The sequence below is a fragment of the Onychostruthus taczanowskii genome, unplaced genomic scaffold, assembly GCF_017590055.1.
Source record: "Onychostruthus taczanowskii isolate IOZ18803 unplaced genomic scaffold, ASM1759005v1 scaffold10, whole genome shotgun sequence".
Lineage (NCBI taxonomy): Eukaryota > Metazoa > Chordata > Aves > Passeriformes > Passeridae > Onychostruthus > Onychostruthus taczanowskii.
In genome coordinates this window covers 16,464,937-16,477,560 of record NW_024496526.1, presented here as the reverse complement: position 1 = coordinate 16,477,560, position 12,624 = coordinate 16,464,937, and the positions used below count along the sequence as shown (strand labels likewise).

The window sequence follows — 12,624 nt, the reverse complement described above, 5'->3', positions numbered from 1 at the left end:
GGATGAGGATGACAATTCCAGCTTTCCTGCCACTGGAAAGCAGCCGAGGGTGGGATCTGCTGGCTTTAATTGGCCTGAGTGGGGCTGCAGGGCTTCATTTCCAAGTGGGGTTTTCTTAGTGCTTAAAGCTCCTGGAGAGGAAGGAAAAAGGCATCCAAAGGGATGGTTTTGCATGGTCCTAACCAACCTTTAGGTGTCCCTTTAAAATCTACAAATTTATCATTTATATTGAATAATTTATAATAATAATATTTTATATTAGTGTGGGAAATGAGAGTGATGATGATGATGGGTCATGGAGCAACATGGGATAGTGGAAGGTTTCCCTGCCTACGGCAAGGGGCTTGAACTGGGTGATTTTAAGGTCCTTTTCCAGACAAACCATTCCGTGCTTATTTATTATTATTTATTATTATTATTATAATCATCATCATCACTATCATCATTATCATAATCATTCTCATTCTCATTATTATTGTTATTTGCAGTCGCTTTTAGACAAAGGAGCTGGGAGAAAAGTCCTACTGCAGCTCCACTCGAGGCTGTGTAGCCACTATAAATTCAGACTTTGAGCTCCTTTCTTTTTGAGCTAATTTTGGGCTACCAGCCCAAATTCTTCTCTCAGCTCCACAGGGCAGTGCTGTCCTGGAAAGAAATAAAAGGACGTGCAACAATCTAGGCAAAAAATCCAGTTTGAAAGAGGATGGAGGAGAGGTTTTGGTGTGCTGAAGCATGTTTTTCCCTAAATTAATTTCCCAATAAATAGGTATATTCAGTGCTGTTAAACAGTTGCTGTAACCACCTCCACAAAAACCCCTTAGAAACAGAAAAAAAGGCCTTTTGCAGCATTAACTCCTTCGCACAAAACATCAGCACATTAATAAGCACCAGGCGTGGGGGCTCCCTATTGAGCATTATCCCGGCGCCGCTCATCCCAAATCCGGGATGGGGCAGGTGGGAAGGGCTCCCATTCAGGGAGTGGGTGGCACAGCTCTTAATTAGCTGCTCTGCCAAAAGCAGCCTCCTTTTGTCCATATGCACACGCTGCTTTGCAACTTCCAAAGGGCAATTCAGGAACTGGGAAAGGCCTGGCAAATTAATAATAATGAGCTAATTTCCACGCCATCTGCTAATCGCTTTCCTCAGCAGCGCTTGGCTCCCAAAACAGGAGTTTTTCCCACTCTCCTTCTGTCTACCAACAGGAAATAATGGCATCCAACTCGACTATTTTGGAAGGGATTCGCTTGGTATTTCGTGCTGCTGCATCAGCACAGAGTCATTGCACAACCTCTCGCTCTGGTTCCTTGAGGGAAAATTCTCCCCAGGGAAAGGGAGAATCTCCTGGGATGTGTGGAGCTGATCCCTGTTCTGCTCTCCTTCCCTAAAGTGACTCTTTTTTGTTGTTATTGGGGTGGATTTTTGTGCTGTGTATCAGGTGAGCAGAACGGGAGCGGGGTGGAGGGCTGGGATGACAAGCAGGGCACTGCATTTATGGGATGTAGAGGCCACAGCCATAAATGCCAGCTGCTGATCCTAAGAGGAGCTGACTTGTCTTCTCTGGAAAGGTCAGGGCCATGGGGATGCAGCGTGTGGCTGTGCCCTGCTGGAGGATGCAGGATGGGGGAGGAATTATCCAGAGCATCCAACAGCCCTTCCTGACCCTCTGTAGCACTGCTGTGATAGTCAAAGAATCATGGAATCATGGAATTCCAGACTGGTTTGAGTTGGAAGGGACCTTAAAACTCATCTGGTTCCACACCCAATGCCTTCCACTGTCCCAGTTTTCTCCAACCTGGCCTTGGACCCTTCCAGGGATGTGCCTGGGTCTCCCCAGCCTCACAGGGAACAATTAATTCCCAATTTCTAATCTAAATCTCCTCTCATTCGGTTTTAAACTGTTCCCCCTTGTCCAGTCCCCACCTGCCCATGGAAAAATTCCCTCTTTATATTTTGTGGAAGCTTCCTTTATCTATTACAAGTGCAGCGAAATGATGCCTGAACACCCCAGTGTATGGAGCATCATTCCCATTCCCTGAGGCTCCAAAATCACCTTTTCCACATGGACCATTGGCTCTGAGATCAGAAACTGGGCTTGAAACTGGTTTAGGTCTTGAGAGCAACAAAATTCCTGTTGTTCCCTGAATTTCCTGGGTTTTTCCTGCCTTCCTTCCCTTCCCCTCACAGCTGCTCACTAATGGGAAGCAGCAACTGGATTTTTCCCTCCTCCCTGACTTATTGCCTGCGTGTGTTTGTAGGCTCAGGATATTACACCAGGGATCTATGGATTGGTTTATTCGGTTTATATGGAATTTGGGAGAGCAGGAAACACATTTAACTCCAGTCACCCTGGGAACAGGTCACACAGCCCGTGGAGTCATGAACCTTTCATAACAAATATATGTGGCCAGGTGTGAGGGAAAATGGATTCCATATGTCCAACATGGGTCGGGCCAGGAGAAATTTCCTCGAAGCCGTAAATGGGATGCGTGTGGATTTCTCCACATCCATGAAATGAGGGGCAAGCCAAAATGGATCCTTTCCTGCCAGTTTGGTTTGATAGGATGAGTTTTGGATTCTCTTTTCCAAACAGCTCCCAAGCCTCCGGGCTCTCCTGGAGACAAACCCATGGACTGAAGCATTCCCAGTGGGAGCAGTGCTGCCTTTTCCAAGGGTTTGGGCTGTGATCTTTATTATCTGCTGGCTGTCACCATGCCAATGGTCACAAGTGGAAGGGAAGGAGGGTTTGAGGCTCTTGCAGGTTGTTCCAGCACACAGGAGAAGATCTGGGAGGCAAACTGGGAGCAGTGGGATACGGCTGTCGGAGCTGTGCAGCTCTATCCATGAAAAAGGGGGGAATTCCAACAGCTCTTGTGGTTCCAAGCTCAAATCTTCCCACCAAATATCACCTGTGGCACCAGAATGAGAGCAGGGCAGGTTCTGCATCCATGTGGGATGAGCTCCTGCCTGGCAGGTTTGGGATGTGGGCAGTGGGGAACACCACATCCCTGTGTCCAGCTCCAAGCAAAGCCTGGATCTGTGGTAACTGCATCACTGAGGGCTGGATCACTTCCCATGGATTCCAGGAGCTCCCTGGGCATGGGACATCCCATGGAGAGGGGACACAGGCTGCAGAGCTGTCCCCTCCGAGGGTGGCACTGAGGACAGCGCCTGGCACTCCCCAGGGTGATCCCAGGAGTCTCCTGAGCCATGAGGGGCCTTTTCCAGCACAACCCCCTGGCCTGGGGGTGCTCAAAATCTCATGGGGAACAAAACTTTCCATGTTTAAAATGGAACCCAGGCTCAGGGGCAAGTTGGTGAGGGCTGAGATGTTCCTGGGGAACTCAGCTGTGAGACAAAGGTGGAAAACAGTGGTTGTAGCCCCTGTGAATGCCCAAAAATTTAAATTGGGATGGGCCAACAGCACTTCCCGTCCTGTGGATGCTGCTGTCTGGAGGGGGAGAAAATAGTGGGGGAGAACCCGTGGATATAGGAATAACCTTGTGAAAAGATAACTGGGAACAAACTGTGGCACTGCTGGATTTATTTAATGTTTTAGTGAATAAACATCAGCTTTTCTCCGAAATGTAGTAACTGAGGTGAAGAAAACAGATTTGTAAATAACATCTTAGCAACTGGACATGATGACCTTAAAGGTCCTTTCCAACCTAAAGGATTTCAAGATTCTGTGACGTAAAATCTTCTCCCCAGCCAGCAGCAGGTCGGGACCACACCTACAGTGTTTATCCAAGGAGCTCTGCAAAGCCAGGGAAGAGAGATCCTGGAATTACAGACTGGGTGGAATGGACCCTAAAGCTTCTCTCATTCCACTCTTGCCATGGCACTCTTGCCTTCCACTATCCCAGGCTGCTCCAACCTAGCTTGGGACACTTCCAGGGATCCAGGGGCAGCCACAGCTTCTCTGGGCATCCTGTGCCAGGGCTTCCCCTCCCTCACAGCCAGGAATTCCCTCCTAATCACAAATCTAACCCTGCCCTGTCAGTATGAATCCATCCCTCTTGTCCTGCCACTCCATGCCCTTGTAAAAACCTTGTTATAGCACTTTTTTTTGTTTTTTTTTTTTCCCCTGGATTAGCCCTTGCAGGTGGCTTTTTGGTGGTTTTTCTTTTTCTCTGCCCCACGAGGGGCCTGGATGCAGATACAGATGTTAAAGTGCTCCAGATGTGCCGTGCTCATGCTCACCTGCAGCCAGTGCTGGGACCCCATGGAGTGATAACATCGTTCCCAGTGACCTCCTGACGAGCAATAAGGGCTTGGACATTTCCCCTGGGAAAGAAGGAACAATGCCAGAGGAAAAAAATAACGGTTGAGTATAAAGTGGTTTCAGGAAAAGGTTATTGACTCACAATTGTCCTGAGGGCTCAGAGCAGGAGGGAGGAAGTCTGGGCTCCCCAGGGGCTCTGCTTGTCCAGCACAGCCCATCCCACTGGAACCTGATGCTGGGAAAAATCAGGACTGGGAGGGACCCCACTTTCAGCATTGGCTATGTGTACAAACACTATTTATTTTTGATATTATTGCATTAATTACTGTGGAATTTTCCTGTTCTGAGCACGATCCACCTTCCAACAGTGAATTAATTCCAAGAGCTGGCTGTGGAGCACTAGCAGCATCCAGCAATTCCAGCAATGCTTAATTCACCCTGGGAGCTGCCCAGAGAAGGAATTTAGAACTGGGGAATTGTTTAGGCTGGAAAAGACCTCCAAGATTATCAAGTCCAACTTCTTCCCCAGCACTGCCAAGGCCACGGCTAAGCTGTGTCACCAAGTGCCACATCCACGTGGATTTTAACAGTCTGGAATTTATGGATAAAAGTGACACCAGGTGCACTCCAGGGACTGAATTCCTCCTGCTTGGCGCTAAATAAATTACAGAAAAAGGGGGGAATAACCTCATGGGGTTTATCTTTTAAGGAACCAGCAACAGAGCCTGAAGCAGTCACAGAGAGGGACTGGGATGCTGGACCAGAGAATCCCAGACTGGTTTGGGTGGGAAGGGATCCTAAAACTGATCCAGTTCATACCGTACCATGGGCAGGGACACCTTCCACTGTCCTTGGACACCAGCCTGGCCTTGGACACTTCCAGGGACCCAGGGACAGCCACAGCTCCCCTGGGCACCCTGTGCCAGGGCCTCACCCCCTTCCCAGGGAACAATTCCTTCCCAATATCCCACCTAAACCCATCCTCCTGCAGCCCTACTTTTTAAATTTTATTTATTATTTCATTTAAAAGGGAAAACAGTCTCTCTGCTTGTCAGAGCAGCCCATATGATATGAAAATATTCACAATATTCCTGCAAAATGTGCTGTTCACCTCGGGCTACATCTGCAGCTCAGATTCCGATGGTGCCTTTGTCAGCAAGGGTTTTGTTTGGAGGTTTGCAAGGAATTTTCTAAATTTTACCTGCTGGATACTGTGGAATAGGGATGTCGTGGATAATTTGGTTTCAAGGACATGATCTCCAAGCAGATAAGATAATGTCTCTGAGGAGAAAGCACCAGGACTGAGCCCAGGGAAAGCTACTCTGGGGTCTTTCCTGATCTCTCCAATTCCAGTCATCCCAGCCAGTTGCAAGAGGGAAATAAACAGATGGGAGAGTTTTTCCACAAAAATGCAAATAGGTTGTAAAAATGTCTGCGAAAATCTAAATACTCAGGGAGAACGTGCCAGTTGGGATGAATATTTTGACAAGGAAAAGGGAAAGAAAGAGGGAGAAGTTAAATGATGTCAGAAGGGATTGTTTGGGTTTCCCTGATAAAATCCTGCAGCAAGAGCTAAAGTTTATTTAATTAAGGCTTTGCACCCTATTTAATAATATAAATGTCTATACAGAACTAAATTCACAAGTCAAATTGAAATGGACTTCAATGCTGCTAAATTAATTTATTTCTTTTATATAAACTGGGTTTTTTAAAAGTAAATTGGGGGGTTTTTTTGGGGAGAAGAGGATTGATTTTTCCAGGAAACATGACCACAAAGCTCTGGAGTGCTGTCTTCCAAAGATGGGGAAACTCTGGATATTTAGGTGCTGTTGCAACTCTGTAAGTCCGAGTGTAGCCAGAAATTTCTGCTGGATTTTGCTGGGGAGGAAACCAAACCATCTAACTTAATTTGCTGTAATTTTCCCAAGTAATTAGATTTTTTTTTCCTGGTGTTTTTCTTGGGTTGTTTTCTTTCCCAAACCCAAATCTTAAAGGTCTTTCCCATCCTAAAGGATTCTGTGATTCTGTAAGGGAGAGGCCTTCTTGTGGGCCTGGGGAAAGATCCTGTCCTGCTGGGAAAGCCTGGCCAAACTGGGATGTGATCCCAGATGTGCTGATTTTTAGGATGAGGCTCGCCCACATGAGGGGGTTCGGATGGCTGGAAAATCCTTGGAATGGCCCAGGAGCAGAGGAGCAGGAGCACAAGGAGGGCTCTCAGCCCCAAACGCCCAGCCCAGGCCCAGGGCCCTGCAGAAACACAGCCAGACATTTCCACTGCAAACCTGGCATTCCTTGCTCAAAACATCTGGGACTTCACTGCTGGCATGGGCTGGAAAACGCTTTCCATGAAGGAATTTCCCCAAAATCCCCCCTGAGCTGCCCTGGGCCAGCCTGAGGCCGTTCCCTCTGCTCCTGTCCCTGTTCCCTGGAGCAGAGCCCGACCCCCCCGGCTGTGCCCTCCTGGCAGGGAATTCCAGAGAGGGAAAAGATCCCTGGGGATCCTCCTGTGCTCCAGGCTGAGCCCCTTCCCAGCTCCCTCAGGGATTCTCCAGCCCCTTCCCAGCTCCATTCCCTTCCCTGACCCTGCTCCAGCCCCTCAGGGTCTCCATTGCTGTGAGGGGAAATTCAAAAAGTGGGAGAAAACATGAGGGGAAAAAAAAGTGTGGAAAATTTGGAGAGGGCTCTGCTGCAGAGCTTTTCCCTTCTGGATCCTCCTGTGCTCCAGGCTGAGCCCCTTCCCAGCTCCCTCAGGGATTCTCCAGCCCTTTCCCAGCTCTGTTCCCTTCAGGGTCTCTCCTGCCCTGTGGGGAAAATCAAAAAGTGGGAAAAAACATGTGGGAAAAAAAAAAAAAAAAGTGAGGGGAGTCTGAGGAAGGCTTTAATGCAGAGCTTTTCCCTTCATGATCCTGCTTTTCTCCACCCTCAGCCCTTCCAAGCTCCCTCAGCGACTCCTTGTGCTCCAGCCCCTTCCCAGCTCCGTTGTTCCTCTCTGGACACGGATCCTGCCATGGATATTCATGATAAAATTCCTTTACTCAGTGGTGAAGGCATCAGAGTCGTGGTCCTGAGGAAGGTGATGGTGTCTGGGCAGCAGGGTTTGGTTACAAGGAGTTGGAATTGGGAAATCTTCCCTGGAGAGCCATCCTGAGGGGCTGCAGGGATGTCAATCCCAACTCCCAACCTCCAGCTGGCACAGGTATTTTTTCTGTGTGAAAAAATAACAACAATTCCCTAATAAAATCACTTTAAGTGCAAGACATCTGCTGGAAAAAAAAAAAAAAAAAAAAAAAAAAAAAAAAAAAACCCTAACCAAACCCACTCATTCCGGGGGAACAGTCAAAACAATTATTAGCACAAATTTCCAAGTCATTATCTCCCAGGGTGACATGGCATGTCAGGCACAGCCATGTCACAACGTGCCATCCCCTGCTGCAGCTAATGGGGGGTGGCAGCCCCTGAGCCGGGTTGGGGACAGGGCTCTGCCCACCCTGGGGACAAACAGGGAGCTGGGGGGGGTCATCCCACGGAATTTCACACTGCAGCTTTGCCTGGTGGCACTTGGAGCCGCAGCTGCACTTCGGGATGTGCTTGTGTGTGTGTGTAAATCCTAATTTTAAAAAATCGTGGGGGAGAGAAATAAACAAAAAGTGGAATTAGGAAGTGCAGCCAATCGCATTTGAACGCCCAATTTCGCCCTTTTTGGTGGTGCAGGCAGCTGGTGCAGCACCCCAGGGCTGCTGGCGTGATCCACATCCCAAAATCCCACCCTGAGGCACGGCAGGACTTTAGCAAAGGAGAAATCATCTGAAAGAAAGTTTAAGAATTAAACTGGGAAAGCTTTTCCAGTGGTAGAATATTGGGAGGCTACAAATCCCTGCTCTGAGCGTGGAGTTCCAGCAAAAACGGTGCCAAGAGATCCCAATCCGATGGCAGCTCTTGGCACCGGGGCTTTCATTCAGAGCAGGAACAATGAATTTGCATCCTAGGAAACAAATGCTCTCCACATGCCCTGAAACAAATAAATGGAGATATTCCTTTCTTCCACAGCCAGGAATCTTAATCTTGCTGATAAACAAAGCAGAGAAAAAAAAAATTGTCTCTGAATGTTTTCTGTGTTTTCTTTAGACAGAGACCTGAATGCTGGGGAGAAAATAAAGTGAGCTTTGTGCAAGGAGAGCTGGTGACAAAGGCAGGGCCTTTCCTTAGGGGGCTGAGAGGTTTTTTTTCTTCCAGCTTCTGGTTTTCCTGCTGGAAAAGCAGCTGGTAGGGCAGGGTGGGATGTCCCTAGGCATGAGGGGAGCTTGGAGGTGTCTGCACCCCAAAAATCCCCCCAAAAGAACCTGCCCTGACCCCACCATCCAGCAAAGCACCCAAACCAGCAAGCAGACAAGGTTAGGACATCATGTCTGTTGTAATTTTCCTCCCATTCCTTGAAGTCAAGAAAAATCTCTTTGCTTTGGCACAGGGAGTGTCCGTCCTGAAAGTGCCAAAAAAATGTGTGGATGTGGCACTGCCTGCAACACCCCAGGAAAAAATCCCCTCAGCTATCACCAAGATTTTGTTTCCCTTCTATTGGCAAGTGGTTTTCACTTTTCCTTTTGATTCTCCCTATCTCTCCTAATAAAATTATTCCTTGGGTTTTTTTATTCTTCTTTTTCTTCTTTCTTTTTTTTTTTTTTTTTTTATTCCTAAAGACTGAGCTATTTCAGACCCCGTTCAGTGGTTTATTAGCCCTTCTGATTCTTATTTTTGTCATGTCATTTTGGGCAGGATGCCACCCACCTTCTGCCAAGCTCTGATTTGTAATTACAAGGTCAGAAGTTCATCTTCCTCCAATTGCTCTTCCCTTTGAAATTCCAGCTGAATTATCCAATTTCTTGACCCGGCAAAAGGAAGGTGCCCACCTAATTATGATCCTATTTCACTTCCCCGAGATCCTTTGGCCCTCATTATAAGGAACAACAATTTCTAATGTTCCTTTCTCAAGTCTAAAGTCCTTTCTCAAGTCTAAAGTCCTTTCTCAAGTCTAAAGTCCTTTAGCAGCTTTTCCCTTCAGGAGAGGTTAAAACCAAGTGAGATCTGAGCTGTCACAGCTCAGGGAAAACCCAGTGTTTTTTCTTTCCCACCACCATAAAAAGGGAAGACTAAACCCCTTTCTAATGGAATAAACTTGAATTCTCTCCAAGAAAAGCCTGCATCAAGGGGAACAGATTGCTCCCAAGCTCCTGCGCAAAGCCTGGCTGGATTGCGGCAGAGAGAGAAATTCCTGGACTGCGGCTCAAGCTTTAATCAGGCAGAATTCCCACTGAACTCGCTGGGAATTTGAAGTCTCAGCTTTGGCCCAGCACTTGCTGGTGGCTGCAGATCCCTCCTGCCCCGGGCTGTGCTGCTGGAAGCTTTCCCTGCTGCTCCCCCGCCGCAGGACTGCAGCGTGCAGTCAGCCGCATTGAGATGCTCCACGCCAAATTATTGCCTTATTAATTAAAACACAAACTGTGCTGCTGCTGCTCCTCATGCAGCTGAAGCAGAGCTTGGAGTTTTTTTCCCCCTGCACACCCCAGCTCAGCCTCCTGCTCCAAGGAGCTGGATTTTCTGCCTTGATTCATCTTTGGATTACGAGTGATGCTCGGTGTTCCCTCACCCCCAGCAGGGACAGACCCACCAGGCTGGGCCGAGGTCACCTGAGCGTGGCACTGGAACTCAAGAAAATAGGAATATTTTCTGTTTGGACAGGTGCAATAAATTAATCTCACATCTGGCTGAGCTCAGGCTGGGGCTCCGTCAGGCTGGGCCATCCATCAGCGCTGGAAGTGCAGCATTCCAGGGTCAGGAGAGGCAGGAGCTGCCCCAGGCCCCTGCCAGCCCTCCTCCAACAGCTCATTTCCAGCTCCACAGAGCCAGAATTCCACCCCCAGCAAGATCCTGGTGTGTGGTGGCCAAGAAAACCTCAGCTGACCTCAGGCATGGTGGGATGAGGACAGGTGGGACCCTGCTCCAAACAGGGAATACCCCAGAATGGTCAGGATAGGAATGCCTCAGGATGGTCAGGCAGGGAATGCCCCTGGGATAATTGTTGGCTGGAGTTTTCCTCCAAACCATTCTTCCAGCTGGAAGCTCCAGCCTCTGCCATTCCAGCCTGTGCCAAGCCAAGGTCAGAGCTGCTTTTCAGAAACAGATGAGGAGCACATTGAATCCCCCAGGGCCCCAAAGGAGCCAGCACCTCCAGGAGAGAGGCAGCTCGGGGGAGTTTGTGTAAAAAACCCAAAAGCACAACCCCTGAGGGAGAGGTCCCACCACCACCCTCTCTCCGTCTCATTGGAATTTGGCTCCAAAGGCTTTTTCCTGCCTAAAATCAGGAGAAAAGAGAGGGTTAAAAAGGCTCTGTTGGATTTTCACAGCCACTTTCAGGACAGTGAACTGCTTTGGAAACGTGGATTTGAACATGTGCTTATCATCAGCTGTGACCTCGTGCAAGCCCGGAATAAAAACCCCCAGTAAAAGTGCCCTGACCTTTAATTCTGCACCAGAGCCTGCAGTGCTGAGTAATTGCTCTCCAAGCCCGAGGTCTTCAGGGAGGTAGGAGCCAGATTCCTTCCTCTCTGCAATCATGGCAAGGAAAAAGGAACAAACAAACAAACAGGAAAGCTGCTCCCAGCTGGAGCACAGGTCCGGAGGGGGGAATCCAGGAGTTATTTAAAGCTTGGAGAGGTTCCTCCTTCCAGCCACGCTTGCTGGAGGGGAAGCAAGGCCAGTTATTATTAGCTGGAGTGGATTGAGCTGGGAGATTGCAGGATATTGCCAGGATATTCCCACTGGAGTGGCTGTTCCTTCACTCACAAGGGTGTGAGGAAGCTGATGGTGCCTTTGGCTTCTGGTGGCTCAGATCAGATTGTGAGGCAATCTGAAGCTTGAGGAACGTCACCAATGAAAAGAACATCTCAGTAAGGATCTGGCTGCCCAGCAGAGGTTTTGATCCCTAAAAGAAGCCTTCTGTGCCCAATTATTTCTATGATAGTGTTAATTTGAGCTTCTCAGTGGTCTCTTTCTTAATTCTGCTGATCACACACCATAAACCGAAGGGATGGATCCCTGAAGTGCTGAAAAACCAGTGCAGAGAAAGAATTGTTCCAAAGATCTCCTTTCCTTACCCCTCCCTGACTTCTTTTCACGGTGTTTCCCAAATCCTGATGCTGGACCAGAGTAGCACACAGAATTTTGTGTGATGTCTGGAGAAGGGAAGGCTCCAGGCAGAGCTCAGAGCCCCTGGCAGGGCCTGAAGGGGCTCCAGGAGAGCTGGAGAGGGACTGGGGACAAGGCATGGAGGGACAGGAGCCAGGGAATGGCTCCCAGTGCCAGAGGGCAGGGATGGATGGGATATTGGGAACTGGGAATTCCTGGCTGGGCTGGAATTGCCAGAGCAGCTGGGGCTGCCCCTGGATCCCTGGCAGTGCCCAGGCCAGGCTGGAGCAATCTGGGATAGTGGATGGTGTCTTTGCCCTTGGCTAAAGAGCGAATGAGATGAGCTTCAAGATCTCTTCCAACCCAAACCATTCTGGGCTTCCATGAAGTGCCTGGAGCTGAATCCAAGTCCCCAACCAGCTCCATTCCCTCCATGGGGATGGCAGGGCCCATTTGGTTGTGGAGAAGTGATAATTCCTGTTAAAAACCAGCAGGGACGAGCCACCTTTCCTGTAGGAGGCTGTCAGATCTCCCTGGAGCTCCCCACGTCACGCTTCCCTGCTGCCCTGTGGGATTCTGTTGTCAGGTCTGTGCAAACGTTCCCAGAAAGGTGTCAGGGGCTCCTGGCTGTGCCCAGGAGGAGATCCCAGCCCCAGCCTGCTGTGGGATGCAGGACATGGATTTGCCAGAGGATGGGAAGCTGCCCATGGATGGGATTCTGCAGTGCTCCCCATGGCGAGGGAGTCAATGACTGGATCAGGGAACAACTTTCTCTGGAGGAGAGAGATAATTTTCAGAGAGTTTTTTTTTTTTTTCCTTTAAAAAAAGCCATCAATATTTCACAGGCCTGCAGACAAAAGCGAGATGCCTGAATAGCTCCTACCCAGGGAACACGGCATGAAATCTCAACACCACCAGAGCTATTTTTACATCTTTTTTTCCTTTTCATATTGCATAAATGGTGACTGATTTTATGCTCCATGATTAATTTAGATGCGGAATAATGGAAATCCAGGAGCACTCATCCGGTTCAAAGGGCCGGAGCAGATAAATAATGGATGTTTACATAACTGCAATATCAATCTCAGTAACAAATGATTTGTAGGAAGTCAGCAGAGAATGGGGAGAGCTCGGAAATGCTCCTTGGAGGCAGCAGCATTGCACCAGGAGGGGCTTCAAGCAAAGCACTCCCATGTGCTGCTCCTTATCCTTGGATAAATCTC

The 12,624-nt window shown here is 48.7% G+C and overlaps 1 long non-coding RNA gene across 1 annotated transcript; it reads right to left on the bottom strand.

The window, feature by feature from the left end:
- Positions 1–5,898: 5,898 nt before the first annotated feature.
- On the bottom strand, positions 5,899–10,888 carry LOC121337930. The gene is made up of 3 exons (XR_005952961.1): positions 10,733–10,888; positions 7,258–7,427; positions 5,899–6,100 (listed from the first exon to the last, which is right to left on the bottom strand). It is a non-coding gene; the product is annotated as an uncharacterized LOC121337930 (long non-coding RNA).
- Between the last annotated feature and the right edge of the window lie 1,736 nt (positions 10,889–12,624).